Genomic DNA, 18,151 nt, shown 5'->3' on the forward strand with positions numbered 1-18,151 from the left:
CGTAGCCAGGATGTGATTCCTGTCATACAAAATTTCAGTGGTGGACAGTACACATCCTGAAGAGGCTGCATTCTCTACCTTTCTGGGACACAGGTCCTTAATTTTTCAAGACCAGAACACATTTGGTAGAATGTGTATCTTTTACTATTTGTTCAGCTTACAGCATTTTAGCTCAAATATTTCTGGACCTTATAGCTAAGCTAAGAATTTTGTGTTCTATTTTCAGGATGAAATGCATATTTCCTATTAAAGGCAACTACTTCGGTTCAAATTATTGAGGATAATGGTACTTAAATATGTGTAACTGGTTAAATTTGGGGAACTGAAAAAATAAGTATAAATCAAGAAAGATTTGAAAATATATAATACAAATTTTAAACCCTGAATGGATAAATTGTTACTTACTTGAAATTCAAAACTCTCAGTTGTTAGCTCTGAAACGCAAAGCAGCATTCAAAGGAATATTGTGCTTGTCTCTCTTTACCTTCCAGTGAAACTACCGAACAATAGACTCTTGCTTATTGCTGTATTTTGAGTGACTGATTGTATAAGAAATGTTAGTATTTCTTACTGTTTTCCCACTTCACACATCATCTGAGCTTTCACTCCTCATTTCCTTGCAGCTCAAAGCCCTCTCTCTGAAAGCATTGTTTGCTTGACATGAAAAATAGACCAGCAAAACTAATTATATAAAATGAGGGAAAAACCTAAATCTCAATTATGGATTAATTAATTATAAAACCATTAAGTAGAATGATCATACTTTAAGCCGTCCTTTTTCAATAAAAATTATCTCAACTATTTATTTTCAGCTATGTTTGTGATCTTTAACATCCTCAATCTATCTTTTTACAGCAAGTGTCTCTAAATAATTGACTCATTTAGTCAACAATTACTCATGGATTCAAATTATGTGGCAGGCATTGATCTGTGCTCTGGGGTAACAGCACTAAAGAAAAAATGTCCTGCTCTCATGAAGCTTACATTTTAGTGGAGGAGGAGAACAATAAACAATTAAATATGAATTTCAGGTGGAGATGGGGGATAGGAGGACAAATTGAGTAAAGTGGGTGAGGGAGACAGTCACGGGGTTGTAATATTTTTGAATATAGTAAACATGGAAGGCATCGTGCCCTTGGGCAGAAGTATCTGAAAAAAAGAAAAAGAAAAAATAAATTCAACTTGGCCTTAGACCTCAGCCACATTCTCCACTTCAACTTGACCATCAACAGAGCTAATGTTTTGATGTCTAACTGGTTTCTCATCTTGTTAAGGCAAGAACTGGTTCTCAGCCAGAGGTGACTGTGCCCCTAAGAGACACTGGGCACTGTCTGAGACATTTTTGATGATGACAACTGAGTAAGAAGTTGCTACTCACATCTAATGCGTAGAAGCCAGAGATACTGAAAAGTATTCTACAATGCAGAGATCAACAAATGACCCGATCCAAAGGGTCAGTAGGACCGAGGTTGAGAAACCTTGCCATAGCAATTTAGCTTTATAACCGGCTTTTCTAAAACCCTCAGAGAAAACATATATGACAGAGTATCATCCTTTGAGCATCTATGCATAGCACTGATGATTTATTTACAAAACATTCTCGGTGATCCACGAAAGCAAGATATAATTATTATGTTTCATTATTTCAGTTTTAAGAAAAACTGCTTACATGTAAAAGGCATACTGATGTTGTTTCAAATAACTGAACAATCTCCAGTTAAAATTATTAAATTTTTCAAAATGAGATCCAACTCAAATGATGTGTTGTTATTTGAATAAAAGATTTCAGGCAGTAATGACTATTAGGAAAGATGGGAGGTGAGGGGGAAACATGAGAAAACGACTTAATGGGCAACAGTTCAGCTCCACGAGCAAATATTTAGCTGTCTACAACTAAGAAGTAAGCAGAAAAGAGGTAGTTGATTTAGTTTGAGAACTAAATTACAAAGTAGGTTTCAGCATTCAGATGTTCAGTTTGTATTGTGCCATTGGAAAATCTGGTTGGTATGAGGACTTCTATGACTTTAACTCATGAACATATTTGCCAAAACTATTGTAAGGTGCCATCTACCCCGGTACTTCTTCCAAAACAAGTGTAATCACATATTTAAGAGGAAAGGAAGAAAAAGACATTCTATTTTGTTTCTTATGAAAGGTAAATATGAAGATAGCATTTCATATATCAATGGCAGATATCTTTTACAAACCATGTATAAGACAAAAATAACATATCCTAAACATTCTGCCACTGGAAAAAGAGCAATGCCTTCTTATCACACCGTCACCTTGAAAATGAGTGACAAAAAAGGAAGCTAAGGTTAAGGTTATGGAATGCTTCATACATACTGGTGAGTGAGGCAGAGAGCTGGTGGGGGAGACGCAGGGCTGTGTTTAGGACACGGGCTTTGGAGCCAGACTCAGGCCTTTCTGCACCAGTTACCTGAAGAAAAAAACCATAGGCAAGTTCCTTGCCCTCCCTATAAGCCTATTTCTTCATCTGTAAATTGGGGATAATGGTCATTAAAAGTTCCCTAGAATTTCCTTGAGGGCTAAATGAGACAATGTCTGAAAGCACCCTCACTTCATCATAGGACTCAACCATGGCTGACAGCTATTAAGTGGCATGTGGATGGAAATGGTCTGTGTTTTCTTTAGTTTACAAATCCATATCCAGTGATCTGAACCATGGTGAAGAGATGCCAGATCTCTGCTTGCAGGAGGCACCAGGAAGCCTGCAGTGGTAATTCCTGTAGACATTCCCTGAGAATCTGTGCCCTGGGAGCAGTGACTCCATAGGATAAACGTAGTTGCTGGTTCCACGCTTCCATTCCCCAAACTGCTCAGATCAGTCCTCCAGTTTCTATGCTTTGACCTAAGTAGTCAGGTGACAACAGTGGATAGGCCATCGAGGAGAAGAGTAGAAGAGGAAGAAGGGAGAAACCACAAAATTGCAATTTTGGGTGTAATAATGTGGATGCCTAGCAACCAATAGTCTGATCAGTGGGAGAACGGGCAGCCGATGGGCAAACAGCTAAAATCGAAAACATTCTCGTGTGTCATCATTCACAGAAGTGTTAGTTCCACTCTCCTAGAGAGGGTCTAAAATAAAAAACATTCTTATGCATCGTCATTCACAGAAGTGTTAGTTCCACCCTCTTAGAGAGGGACGTGGCCTGAAGGAAGCAAGCGTATTTTATATAAATTTATTGCAGAAACTGCCTTTATTTTATATTCCTTTAACTTTATTCAGATTCCATGACATAATCAAGAAGTGGATTTGTGAAAGACAAAGGATTTTGGAAGCATCTAAATTCGGGATGGAGTATTGTTTTTTAAGTACTAGCTGCTCCCACCACACCCCAAGAATCTCCTCCTATCCAACATTTCCAGGGTACTGGGGCTGGATTTTACATGGTTGGAGCCTGCCCAAAACAACGGCGTTTCCTACAGATCCCTGAGAGATGAAGGCTCTACTGCTCTTTTGAGGAGGCACTGAAGGGGCCAGTGAAAGGCAGCATGGAAAATTGTATTGTTTTCCAACTAAAAGGGCAAAATAAACTGGAGGTTCTCTGCACTTGTTTGAATTTAGGCAAAGTTCATTTAATGCCTGGGATTGGGTTAATTTTCAAAGGATTAAACCTGAATCTTTAAATGAGTTTGCCTTTTTAATATGCTAAAACAGATGATAGTCTTACCAAACTGGGATATATATTGTTCCCTTTGGTGAATGTAACACAAAACTATAAAAAATGAATAATGTTGATTTTTATATTTCAGAGTGTGCACTTCCGATTTTTATGTATTTGTTAGAAAATACCAATGACTAAAATAGCTGATTCATTTAACTGACCACAGGTCTTTACCCTGACATCTGAAAACAACTTAAGTTTCAAAATCTTTGCTGAGGTCAGGGAACTGAGACTGTTCAACCTGTAAGCTCTGTATACTTCTCTTTCAACACTTTAAAAATGTGCCCTGTCAATTTTAAGAAAGACAAGGTGCTGATTATCCTCGCTGGTTAGCCAAGACATAAAGTAGACATTTCTGGCACTAGAGATTCTAACTTTAAATTAGAAAGTAGGCTCTTGGGGTTGTAAAGAAGAGGAGGGGGGTGGTGGGCCAGAAATGCATTAAAAAACGTTTTCCTTCCCTCTTAGTCCATGATCACTTGATTCAATTTATGAATGCCTAACCCCTGTTTAAGCTTAAATGTTAAGGTACTAATGCTAATTTATGAAAGCGCTCATGAAAGCAGCCGGAAAATCAGCTTAATAAACAGGTATTACTCACCATCAGCAAGTGCCTAATAAATTTGTCTAGATACAGGTGATGAAGTAGTAAAATTTACTCTAAAATTTCCAAGGAATTGACATAGGATCATGTGCTTTTGAATAATTGAATATAAATGTTCACATATTTTAACAAAAGGAGTCATTGAAATGATTACTTATGCACATAGGACAAAGTAATGAGAAATAGGATAGTATGCACAATTGTCAATGCTGATTACTCCAGTTCGATGTTCTAAGTTATTTTCATGGCTACTGTAAATATTTTGAAGAATATTCGTTTGCTTCAAGATATTGACACTTCTCAATGGTCTTTTACCTAGATATTCTTACTATTGTTGATGAAACAGGAACTGAAGTTTTCCTGGTGAAGGAACAGAGAAGTTTGTATTGGAAGAAATTGGACTATTTTTTCACTCTCTTCTACTTATTCCCATTCCCATCTACCACTTAATAATTCTTACCAGGCAACTTAGCATAAATGAAGGAGAAAACATGATGGCTCTCTGTGTTTGCATATACAATGAGGGGACAGTACTACATAGTACTATTTACATTTGGCTCCTCAGTATTTAAAATAATTCAATTGTATCTTGACCCTCCTCATCCATCACATGTACAAGAAGCACAGCAGAATTCCCATGTTCTCCAATGAACAACGAAAAGGAAACTCAACACATGGAAAAACTACCTCAGGTGCAACAGAGGGGGGAAAAAGAAATCTCCCTACGGTTTCCAATTCTAAGTAGGTTTTGTATAGTGTCTTATTCTAAACAGCTTGTAACGGCAATTTATGAGTGCCTGATGACTATAACATATTGTGCTCTCAAAAAGGAAAAGGTAATATGAGTTTGGCTTCTTGTTGAAATTCCATTTTTTATAGATTATAATGTCTTCAAGATGAGTTGAGTCTGAAATTAATATAATTAACCCCTGCTCAGTTACACTCCTCTATTTTCCATTCTCATTCATCTTTTCTCTATGCCCCTGAAGACAGACTTGGAAGGGAAGGAAACTAGTATTCAGTCGTTTAACATTCCCTGTTACTTCCCAGACTTCTGTTCTAGGAGCCAATATTAGTCAAACATCAAAACAACTTGAGAAATCACAAGAGACCCTTCATAGCTGACCAGCTTGCATTCCATAAATAGCACTTATATTTTCTGTTAAAAATGTTATAAAAGCATATCAAGGATATCAGACAGACAAATGATCAGATAAAAACTGACCACAAAGGTTTGAATCAAGGCAGGAAATCTCATACCGAGATAGGTAAATGGGAATGAGGAAAGGTAGTGTCCAATGTTAGACCAATCAATAATAAAAGACAATATGCCAAATGAAATAGAATTCCAACTGCCTCTGCCCCTTTGGCTAAAAGGTACACACACATGGCTTAAACTAAAAAACTGGAGGGTTACTGTAGTTTTTGACACTTGTAGGAGAACACTGAAATGTATCCAAAGTTGGTTTTCATTCTATTTTGAAGATTCTGTTAAGATAATTAGTTGCCAACAACCCAAGACTTTGGGCTCTCTTTGACTTAGATAGGAATGTGAACACTGGAGGTCTACAGGCTACACGCACCCCACGTAAGGGATTGATCTGGCCCAGTGAGTGTCCTAAAAATCAGAAAATTTCACCAAAACATCCACATTTTTACCTTATCATGAAAGTCAGAAGCTGTGGAGAAACTGGCATTACATTCCCAAATGATCACAAACTCAACTTTCTCCAGGCCTACACCATTCAAGTTGTCAATACTCACTACTCCCCACTGTATAATACTCAAGTGCCCCTCCTGGTATGCAAGGACCTTCCTGCCTCCGTACACATAACTTTGGAATCCCTGGCATAGAAGCAGGGGTGCATGTGAATCTTGCTATAAACTCTCATGTTTAGACCACAAAGAATTTTAGGAAATGAGCATTCTTTCAAAGATTTGGGCAACCAGACATGACTGACACAAAACTTCTCCCAAAACAATGAAACTTGAAAGTTTAATAATCACTGTATATTGTATGTGAATTCTCTAGATATTATAATCATATTTAATTTTTGATTTCATATAGTCAATAAAAGACAACTTCAAGCCATCCTTAATTCAGATCTCATTCACAACCTTTATAAATTATCAATATCAGCATAACTTTATATATGTGTGCATACGAAATGGTATAATTGTAGTTCTGTGACCATTTTAATACCTAGGAAAAAAAAGTAATAAATTATTAGTTGGTTTTTACTATAGCACTAGCAGTGATAATCCAATTTATGGACCTTTAGATTAACACCGACAAGTCGTGAGCATGAATTTTTAAGCTGACTGACTTGTGGTTGTTAATGAACACACATGCATGTGTAAGTGTTCATGATGTATTAAAATCTTTTATCAGGCTGGGCACGGTGGCTCACGCCTGTAATCCCAGCACTTTGGGAGGCCAAGCTGGGCGGATCACAAGGTCAGGAGATCGAGACCATCCTAGCTAACATGGTGAAACCCCATCTCTACTAAAACAAATAATAATAATACAAAAAAATTAGCTGGGTGTGGTGGTGGGTGCCTGTAGTCCCAGCTACTCAGGAGGCTGAGGCAGGAGAATGACGTGAACCCAGGAGGCGGAGCTTGCAGTGAGCCGAGAGTGCACTACTGCACTCCAGCCTGGGTGACAGAGCGACACTCTGTCTACATCCTTCTATCTGCATTTCAAAAGGCAAACATATCATCTGTTTCTAGTACTAAAATGCTAAATAATTTATAATTCAGAGTCATACAATATATAGGGGACACTGCATTAATCATGCAGAAGTATCCATTCTATTTAACTGTTGGTGAAATCTTCCATTAAATTAAGATTTGAGCTGAAACCAAAGACATGAATAAAGTAATAGTTGCTTGAGAAAAGACTTAAAATACTTCAGATTGGGATTGTCATTTACTTCAATGTATCAAAAAACGTATGTGACTCAAATATTACAATGACTCTCCTTATTCCTTTTTATATTATGGAAGATGAAATATTATATAAATATCTGACAAATATCTCAAAGTCCTCTCGAATTTTCTGACACAAGCAGTACCCTATTATAATAAACTAGGCAACAAGAGAACCTTTTCTACTTCAGTTGTGCTGTCTAAAATAAACCAGAGGAGGCTGGGCGTGGGGACTCATGGTGGTAATCTTAGCATTTTGGAAGGCAGAGGCGGGTGCATCACCTGAGGTGAGGAGTTTGAGACCAGCCTGGCCAACATGGCGAAGCCCCATCTCTACTAAAAATGCAAAAATTAGCAGGGCATGGTGGTGGCATGCCTGTAGTCCCAGCTACTTGGGAGGCTGAGGCAGGAAATCACTTGAACCCAGGAGGTAGAGGTTGCAGTGAGCCAAGATCGCGCCATTGCACTCCAGCCTGGGCGACAGGGTGAGACTCCACCTCAAAAACAAACAAACAAAGAAAACTCAAACAGAGGAAACAGATTGTCTCAGAGCAATGGAGTTGCATTTGTCATGTGATTCAACTGTGGGGAATCAGGCAACTATTTCTGTCAGTAAAAGAGACACATCATTCAGGCATTCTAAACAAGAAGCCCTTAGGAAGTTATTCTAATTTAAAGGAAGTTTAAAATCATTTCAAAATTTGTTTAAGCCACATTCTTAAAAGTGTATATGCTTACATTTTTCCTAATGGCCACTCAAATAACTTCTTTCTACTGGTTCCACAATCTCCTTATCATAAATAAAACGATTATTATGTAGGATCATTGAAAGGTTGATATTGTTCTGCACCCACAATTTATGTGCAGTATATCTACAATTATCCATATTTTCCCTTTTCCTGTGTTAATCCCATTGGAGGGGGAATTAAGCATGGGATTTGGAATCAGTAGACCCAAGTTCACCTCTGACTCCTGCCACATTTTGCATCATTTCTTTTACCTGTTAATTCATCTACTAAATGGGGGCAGAAGTACAGGGCAGAAGCCTTCCTGGAATGGTCCTGTTTTCATAAGATGCTAGGCCACTGTCATCAGCACTACATTCCTGCTAAAGTGCAGATAAAAATACTTGCCTCGGCCAATGCAGTGGCTCACACCTGTAATCCCAGCACTTTGGGAGGCTAAGATGGGCAGACTGCTTGAGCCCAGGAGTTCGAGACCAGCCTGGGCAACATGGTGAAACCCAGTCTCTACTAAAAATACAAAAAAATCAGCTGGGTGTTGTGGCATGCACCTGGGGTCCCAGTTGCTCGGGAGGCTGAGGTGGAAGGATCACTGGAGTCTAGAAGTTTGAGGCTGTAGAGAGCCATAACTGCACCATGGCACTCCAGTCTGGGTGACAGAGCAAGACCCTGTCTCAGAAACAACAACAACAACAACAACAATGAAAGGAAAACACCTTGCCTTTTTGCCAGCCAAGGCTGTGACAAGGGCCAAAGGAGATAAACACTTAGCTTAAAGGAAAAATTTCTGAGGTCTGGGAGGACAAAAAGTTATCTACTGAAATAGAAAACCTCTATGGTCCAAGGACTAGAACAATGAAGGAGAGGATCAAGAAGAGCTTTAATACGGGCAGATGTAGGTTAGAGTCATGACTACACCAGTAACTAGCTGTATGATCTTGGACATGTCTCCTAGCCCTCTGATTCTATTTATCAGCAGAATTGGACAATAGTACCTTCCATACAAGAGAGTTGCAAACATTAAATGACAGCAATATTTTATGGTACTAATGCAGTACATAAAAATAAAAGTGGCTCATTCTGTGTATCTATTACACACACACACACACACTCTCTCTCTCTCTCTCTCTCAATAACCAGTATTGGCTAAATATATTACTTCTATGCAAAATAGGCTTATTTAAATAATTTCTTTTGGTCTTATTTTGTCTGTAGAAGAAGGCCTCCCTCTGTGATAACACTATATAAGTCTTAATAATAAAATGCAAATATTATTCTTGATTATTTCCTTTTCTGTCTTAAAATTTCAAAATATTTCAGTCAGCTACTAGAAAGGGCATTGTCATGAATTGCCAGATTCTTTTTCAGGACTTAAGGCCATATTCGCCCAGGTCCTGGGAAAGATGTTGCCTGATAGCCCTCGGCTTTCAGCTTTCTATAGGAATTGCCCTGGGCTAGAAAAAGCCACCTTCCTGGGGCAGCCTGTATTCATTCAACAACTGGATGGCATGGAGTTATGCAGGCCAGGTGCCCTTGCTCCAACTCAGTACAATGACAAAGAGCCCTCCTAGCATCAGAGCTTTCCATGGGTTGGCTGGAGCTTTAAGTGAGACTATGTCAGAGCCCAACTTCTCCTTCTGCCCTCTCTGACTCCTTCCCTTCCTTCCACAGATGTTGAATCCAACAGCTGTCCCTAATAAACTTCCTGCACAGATTCTGTTTCCTAGAGAACCTGATGTACAACAGTTAAAGTGCAGAGAAACCCTCTGCCAAACTTTGGTGTGCTTTAACAGTTATGGCAGTCAGACTCCCTTTATCCGTCATAACTGGAACACCTTTTACTTTTCATAAGAGCTAGTATATCTGCTTGCTCTACAACTACAAATATATACTTTTGATGAAGAAAGTTGAGAAAAGAAAAAAAGCAGTTTAATTTAGCCTAATGATTATTTTGACTTATTTGTGAATCAAGTGGTTAACAGAATTGAACTGTTATTTTGACACTGTCAAGACAAACCCTTAGATACATCACACACATAAAAAGCCTGTCTTTTGAGTCCTTGGCAATTGTTCACCTCAAACTTCTCTATAAAACTGTTTTTCCTCCTAGCAACAATTTCCACTAAAGATAAATGCTAAATTGTTAGATTTTATTTTTCTTTAAAATAAGATTATATGATATTTTAGTCATCAAGAAAAAGGAAAGAGGGAAAAAATCCTCAAAAATGTGTATTTAAGTTGCCTATAAGCCTTCCTCCCACCCTTTCAACTGTGTTGGTTATTGAAAGTAAAGGTGATTTGTCATTTGCATTTTAGAATATCTCCCAGCCAAATCTACAGATTTAGTAATATCTCTGGCAATGCAATAACAATTCCTGAAGACTGTAGTCACCAAATCCACACCTATAAGGTCAATATAACTTTTGCCCAAGAGGCCTAGATTGAAGGAATAATACACAAATTACTGGACACTTACCCAAAATCAGTGGTTTATTTATATGTATAATGGTGACAATGAAATATTTACATTCTATTTAGTTTAGGTCTACCTCAAAATTGCAAAAAATTAGCACATTTTCTAATAAGACATTTTTCAATAGCAGAATGGTCTTTTAAAAAAAAAATTTCTCCTAATATAAATCCACAGTTCCCAGCCTAGACTTTGCTGTTAAAATGCTTTCTCTAATCCACTCTGTTTTCCCTCCCTCAATGTTACCACCTGACGTCCACTGACAAGAACCTGTGTTAGCTGCATGGCATATCACTTCTCTGCTGTAACTCTCCTGAGTATAAATTAGTCAACAGTTGACCTTAAACATAGGTCAGCTGGACTGCCAGCTCTTTTTTTCATATAAAGAAAAGTTAAACTCTGTGAAATCATTCTGACCTCACAGGGTTATTGTTTACATTAATTAACATTAATAAAGCATTTAGAACAGTGCCCGCACCTGGTATATGCTTTGTAAGTGTTAGTTTTTATTAGTTTGCCATTCCATTTTCATTTCTTTGAGTTCATCTTCTTATAACCTCTTTGAAGAATTGAAGCCTGCCGTATCATCCTCTCATGTTGTTGTTTGACTCATCCTTTTGATTCACTTCTCTCTTCTTCACAAAACTCACTCTTCCATGCTGATCTCTTCTTTCTTGTAGCCTCCATCTCCCCCATCTTTACCACAGTATACATTCCATTTCCCCACAATTTCTGGCTTCTTATTGTCGTCTACCTGCAAACAATTCAGCCCACTGTGGCCTTACCATGTTAACACGTAAAAGGTAATCTACCAGCACGGGAAGTCTATCGCAATTATTAATAATCTTTAAGGCACACAAACATCCCCAGCTCAGGACCACTGCTGTTATGCAGCCTGGTGCTGGTTCTTTAATAGGTCATATAGTAAGCTCTGTCTTGACTTAATTTGAAAGAGAGATACCATGATTGCTTAAGTGCTCAAGGGAAATGGTAGAACAATCAGAATATAAGATGTAGTTTCAAATTAGACGCGAACTTGAATTTGAAAGAGACCACTGCTTTTCTGTAAAGGAGATATGGTATTCGCCAACAAAGTGCCTTCATTCTTATTTCATCGAATGGCATTAGCAACAATATCAGCTCTGGTTTAAAGAGTTCCTGAGATTCTTCAGAGCTGTGTGAGGTACAAAGGACTAGATCTTGCTTTTGCAATAGCTACTGTGCATTGGCTATGCAAGGCAGGCAGTAGTAAAACCTAGCGGGAGTCAATAAACTGAGGAGATGGGACTTGGAAAATACCTAACCAACAAATAGGTTCTGTAATAATGTGACATTTTTATAGTCACATTTTTTAACCATAACAGCACTTGAATGGTACGCATTATAGTATTTCAATTTAGTCATTTATCTAAAAGTGAGTTTTATCTTTGCTCATAAATAAGGAGCGACATTCCAGCAATTTGAAAAGTTCAGCTTCACCTTTTGCTGAGAAGCTCATTTTACAATTACAGAAACACATGCCCTTTTGTGCCATGTTGCTTAATCTTTGATTTATGGCTTCTATCTTTGTGCTAACCTCTTTCTGTAAACTACACAAAGTTTGTACAAGGTCAGCTATTTCATTCTTATTTCTAATTTTAAAGGATTATTTTCTCTATAGTGGCCATGTCTCTCAACCAAATAGCTTTGGAAGAAAGTATTTACACTTTCAGTTCACCAAATACTATTTAGCGTCTTAGTGTGTTCTCAGAGTCTGAAATAAGTAATGCATTTTCCTTAAAGTCTGGCCAGCTCTTTCAGAAAGCCTTTCTTTTCTGCCCCCTGCTTCTCCCATTTCTTGCTCTAATGTGCCTCACAGCAAAGCCCTTAAGCACAATTACTGCCTGCTCTCCCTCCTTTCCCCATTTCACTTTTACCAAGCTCCCTCAGCCAGCAGGCTAGGGAAAGGGAAATTAAAATGGCATCAGAATGGTTTTCCTTCCAGTGCCACTGTCTGCCTTTCAATGGTGATATTTGAATGTTTGCAGAGTCACTCTCAACTTCTTCCACAGCTTAGCTACAGCTCTAGGTCTTGTCATATAATTCAGGGAACACTGGAGATGTCTTTTATGGCAGTACTCTTAATTCAAGGGAAATTACGTTTTGCTCTAGGTCCACGAAAATAAGTATAATCTTATGCCCTCCTTCACCTGTATCCAAACATTACAGATTTGGCAGGTATGCTTCAAGGTATATGCTCTGGGGCTGTTGCCAGTGACTTGTTTCATTACAGATGGATTTTCTTCTCTTTTCCCCTCATTTCTATTATTTAGTGAGGTGAGGAGAAATGTACCTTTACTCCACCATGTGTAAATAGAAGTCTTTATAAAAATTTTTGTAAAATATAAAAAGATGCTGATGGTTGACTGTTAAGTGGGAAAATGCAAGATACAAAATAATACATCCAGGATAACACACCATTATGATATCAAATACATAAAGAAAGAAACACACCAAAATGTTAAATCATTGTCCACAGTTGGAGAATGATTTAACATTTTTCTTTTGACGCATCTTTGCATCTTCCAAGATTTTTATGTGTTTTCAGTCAACAACTATCACATTCTAATCAGCCAACACCGTTTACAAAAACACATTCATGTGGCAGCACTCCCTATTTAGGATTGTCTACTAAGCGCAGGCTTGTATCTGTACACTTACTCATTCAACAAATACTTACTGAATTTCTGCTATGGGCCAGGCACTGTGCTAGGTTTGATGAATATATCACTAAGCAAAAAGAAAGTCTTGCATGTATGGTCTAATATTCTGGTGGGGCAGACAGACAATAGGCAAACAAATAAATATGACACGTTAAGTTAGGGTAAGTGCTATGATGAAAAAATAATGCAAAGTGAAGTTACAGAGAATGATACGGGATTAAGTGGCGACATTAAATGTGTTGAGTCTGACTTGCCTCTTCCACCATGTGAGGACACAGAAGAAGGCAGCAGCTACGAACCAGAAAGTGGGCCCTCACCTGACATGAGATCTGCTGGTGCCTTGATCTTGGACTTCCCAGCCTCTAACAACTGTGAGAAATAATTTTCTGTTATTTACAAGCTACCCAGATTATGGTATTTTGTTATAGTGGCCTGAAAAAACTAGGATGGTCATTAAATCAGTGAATATATACTTTTTATCTCTAAGTTATTCTCCATAAGAACACAATATTTGTACCTTGAAAATATGTAGAGACTAATTATATCTTCTGAACTTCTGGGAAACAGTGTATTTTTAAGGAGTCTTTCTGTTAAGATGTTTGACTAAGTAACTAAAATACTGAATAGTAAAAGGGATTGCTTAATGAACATTTAAAATCCAATGAACTTGAGATTTCACATCACACAGGAATTAACTAGGGACCATATTTTTAATAAATTGTGTGCATTAAATCAGGGGTCCCCAATCCCTGGGCCATGGACTGATACTGGTCCGAGTCCTGTTAGGAACCAGGTCACACAGCAGAAGGTGAGCAGCAGTGAGCAAGCAAGGCTTCCTCTGTGTTTACACCTGTTCCCTACTTCTGGCATTACTGCCCAAGTACCACCTCCCATCAGATCAGCAGTGGCATTAGATTCTCATAGGAGCATGAACCCTATTGCGAACTGCACATGCAAGGGATCTAGGTTGTGTGCTACTTTTGAGAATCAATGCCTGATGATCTGTCACTGTCTCCCATCAATGCCCCTACAACCACCACCGATGGGACCATCTAGTTGCAGGAAAACAAGCTCAGGGCTTCCACTGACTCTACATTATGATGAGTTGTACAATTATTTCATTATATATTACAATGTAATAATAATAGAAATAAAGTGTACAATAAATGTAATGTGCTTGAATCATCCTGAAACTATCCCCTCCCCCAGCTATGGAAAAATTGTCTTCCATGAGACCAGTCCCTCGTGCCAAAAAGGTTAGGGACTGCTGAATTAAATGATGGCTTACTACTAACATTTGTTCATCTCAGTAAATTTTTTCATGAATTGTATGGGAAAACAAAAGGCACTTAGACTGTACCCTAACAACACAAAGGTCCTTTAAGTAAATTTTAGTATGCAAAACTGTGTTTTTCATATAAAACTAGGCAAATTTTCTGTTATAACACACCCACAAGACATGAAAGCCAGGTGAAAATATAAGTTGAAGTACAAATGCCATAATTGCTCACTTTCTCACTATTGCTAAGAAATGAAGTTGTACATGGAGGAAAGCCCATACATCTTTAAGTGCTTGCTATATCCCACACTATTATAGTGGCACACACTTTTCTTTTTTTATTTAATCCTTAAAACAAAGAACGCACCTCCATTTTGAGGGTTAAGCAAATTGCCCCCATCTTATAGCTAGCAAATGACAGAGCTAGATTTAAATCAGGTGCTCTAATCCCAGGGTCCACACTTTTAACCATTTGCCTCCATTGACAACTCCTAAGCTTATGATGACTCCACCTGAAGTTCCATTTTGATGACAGTAATTCTAAAATACATATTTCCATATTTACTTGAAAACTGCTTTTGAATCTAACTTAATAATTTGTATATACCTTTATAATTTTAAATATCTATTTTTAAAAGCCATGTTATTTTACTCTCTCATTATATCTGCTTTTGGATACATAAGCTGTTTCTGCTCCTCTAATCTTAATAAGCTTTTTGCACAAAAGTTATTCAGATTTCTAAGTAAGTTCCTCAGTGAGTTCTAACAAACATATGCTGGGCTGTCTTTTCATTTATCTATCTATCCATTCAACACCTTTACAAATTACTATAGTAAATTTTCTTTTCTTGATTTCTATTTCCCCTACCCTACTGGAAATCGGGATGGAAAGGAGACAATAAAGTTGAGAACAATTTAACAACTAAATAAGGCAGGACTTGTTGAGTGTTTTGATATTGGGAGATACTGCGAGGTTCAAGAAAGGGAGTATCATGAATAATTAACCTCTTTTAAATTCTCATTTGTTTTCCTGAAATCATCCTGATTGAACTCCCTGTAATACATCTTGTACCCAATCTTTTTTTTTTTTAATTTTGCCACATTACCTTTCTAAAGCATAGATTGATTTCTTCTCCTTAAAAGGAAATAATGCTTGTAAATAAATTAGCACCTTGTCTGGTGTATAATAAGTGCTTAGTAAACACTATTATTTTTGCTATAATTCTGTGCCAGACATGAAGCTAAGCATAGAAAATGTGGCAGACATGAATGAAACATGGTGCCTGGCATTGAGGAGCCTGCAGTCTAGTCAAGACAGAGAAGAGTAAATAATTTATCACCATACAATTGTGGAAACACTTTACCCCAACTTGAGTAGGGGCAGAGGTTAAGAGAAATGAATTGACAGGGTAAGAAGCATGGCAACAGGAACAGAAACAGGAAAATACCCAGAAGACTAACAAACTTTGGAAATTTTAGGAATCTTCAAGTTATTCAATAAGGCTAGAAAAGGGTAAAGGACTGGCCATGGGTCCCATGAAGCTGGACAAATGGGCAAGGCTCAAATCACAAGGGCTTAAATGTCATGCTAAATGTTTTGGGATTTTATACTAAAGCAAGTGAGGATTTACTAAAACTTTACTAGCAAAATCACTGATGTGATCAATTTGAGAAAGATCAATGTGTTAACGGCGCAAGAACTGATCAGAAAGGTGTAGAATTCAGTTAAGAGGTTGCTGCAATAATTAAAAGAGAAAATAATGACAATCCGAAAAAAAGATACTACTAGAAATGGGGATGGAAAGGAGACAATAATATTTAGAACAAGGTAACAAATAAGTAAGCCAAGAATTGTTGAGTGTTTAGATATTGGAAAATATTGAGAGGGCTCAAAAGAAGGGAGTATTTATGGATAATTTCTTGAAATCTGGGGCCATTTACCAAACTAGGAAATTTGGACAGAGCAAAGATTTTGAAGGAAAGGTAATGAATTTACTTTGGGGGTGCACACTTTTGCAAGAGCTGATAGACATCAAAATGCTGAGGGCCAGAAGACAAAGAGGATCTCTAGCCCAGGACTAGAAATACAAATTTGGAAGTCACCAACACAGGTGATAGTATAAACCTTGAGAATGGGTGACATAATCTATGGAGGATTATCTGTTAATCACATTCACTGAAAAAGATATATAAACTTTCTCTTACTGCGGTGGGAAACAGATTAAGACTTGGCTCGAACTATCCTTTTAACATTATCTTCTGATACTCTGTACCATACATCTTACTGTGAAGTCACATCAAAATACTTATATTTAGTTTCCCAAGTTCTGTCTAATCCCAACATTGTCCCCTAAATTTTCTGCCTAGTGAATACCCACTTGGCCTTTAACTCTAAATCAAATGGGAGTTTTCCTGTGATGCCTTTGATAATCTAACCATCTTCCTCCCCATTCCACATAGAGATCATAGTTCCCTCTCTCTTTCTGACTATAGCCCTTGGCACATGCCTCTACTAGGGAATACAAATGTTTCTTCTCCACCAGATAGAAATTTCCTAGAAGAAAAAGACTGCATACACACAAAGAAATGTACCTATATAAGTCCGTTTTCACACTGCTATAAGAACTACCTGAGACTGGGTACTTTATAAAGGAAAGAGGTTTAATTTACTCACAGTTCCACATGACTTGGAAGGCCTCAGGAATCTTACAATCATGGTGGAAGGCAAAGGGGAAGAAGTGCCTGCTTTACAAGGTGGCAGGAGAGAGAAAGAGCTCAGGGGCAACTGCCACTTTTAAACCACCAGATCTCGTGTGGACTCCCTCACTATTATGAGAACATGGGGGATACTGCCCCTATGATCCAATCACCTCCTACCAGGTCCCTCCCTTGACATGTAGGGATTACAATTCAAGACGAGATATGGGTGGAGACACAGAGCCAAACCATATCAGTACAAGAGCATATTTATAGAATGACCGCCTGAAATAATGTGTCCTCCATCTGCAAACATCATCAATTACTCTAAAGAATCTATGCCTACTTCTGTTTGGCAAGCAGCCAAGGAAGGTTCTTGGGTATAATGTGATATTTCCAGTATGATCCATTAGGAACTTTATTACCACATTACTGGTACTCATGTCAACACAACTGACATGGTGAAAACAGTGAAATCATTTAGAATAGCAATGACTATGAATACACTAGTTCCTCTCAATAAAAATTGGACTTTATTTCACTTGAGGCAAAAAATAAAAAGAGATGAAATCTAAACAGAAGTAGAGGTCTGGAATGAACAAAAGGAGGTTTCACTTGGATCAACTGGGAGGTCATTATGGTATTTTGATGTAGTATCTCTTCCAGAAAGGATAATTCAAAGACAATACATACATATATACATACATACATATATACATAGTTGAGAACGTTTATATGTGTTAACTGTCCAGTCTATGAAAGAATTTTCTTTATAAAGACAGAAGGCAGGACTTTCACCTGGAGTTGGCCTTAAATAAGATGTTTATAAAAGTGAGAGAGAGACCCAAATGTTTAAATGAAAATAATTCCTTCTAGAAGCATGAGCTCTTCTGGCAACAAGATATTTGTTTTTGTCTACTCAGCTCCTTACACAGAAGGGACAATCTATAAATCCTTATTTGGGCTGACATCAAAAGACCTTGCAAATTGCTATTCCTCCCTTGACTCTACTTAATTGTAAAAAAAAAAAAAAAAA

The 18,151-nt window shown here is 37.7% G+C and overlaps 1 protein-coding gene across 10 annotated transcripts in view; it reads right to left on the reverse strand.

Moving 5' to 3' along the window:
* Positions 1–18,151, reverse strand: part of SNCAI (synuclein alpha interacting protein) — a 147,014-nt gene that overhangs the window by 114,362 nt on the left and 14,501 nt on the right. For 3 of the 10 annotated variants that reach the window (XM_071098547.1, XM_071098548.1, XM_071098550.1), the window contains exon 2: positions 4,492–4,653. The exons of the other annotated variants lie outside the window; for them this stretch is intronic. The gene's annotated coding sequence lies outside the window, so the exon portion shown is untranslated. The remainder of the gene's footprint in view (positions 1–4,491; positions 4,654–18,151) is intronic. 10 annotated transcript variants of the gene reach the window in all.

This window comes from Macaca nemestrina, chromosome 6 (genome assembly GCF_043159975.1).
Source record: "Macaca nemestrina isolate mMacNem1 chromosome 6, mMacNem.hap1, whole genome shotgun sequence".
Lineage (NCBI taxonomy): Eukaryota > Metazoa > Chordata > Mammalia > Primates > Cercopithecidae > Macaca > Macaca nemestrina.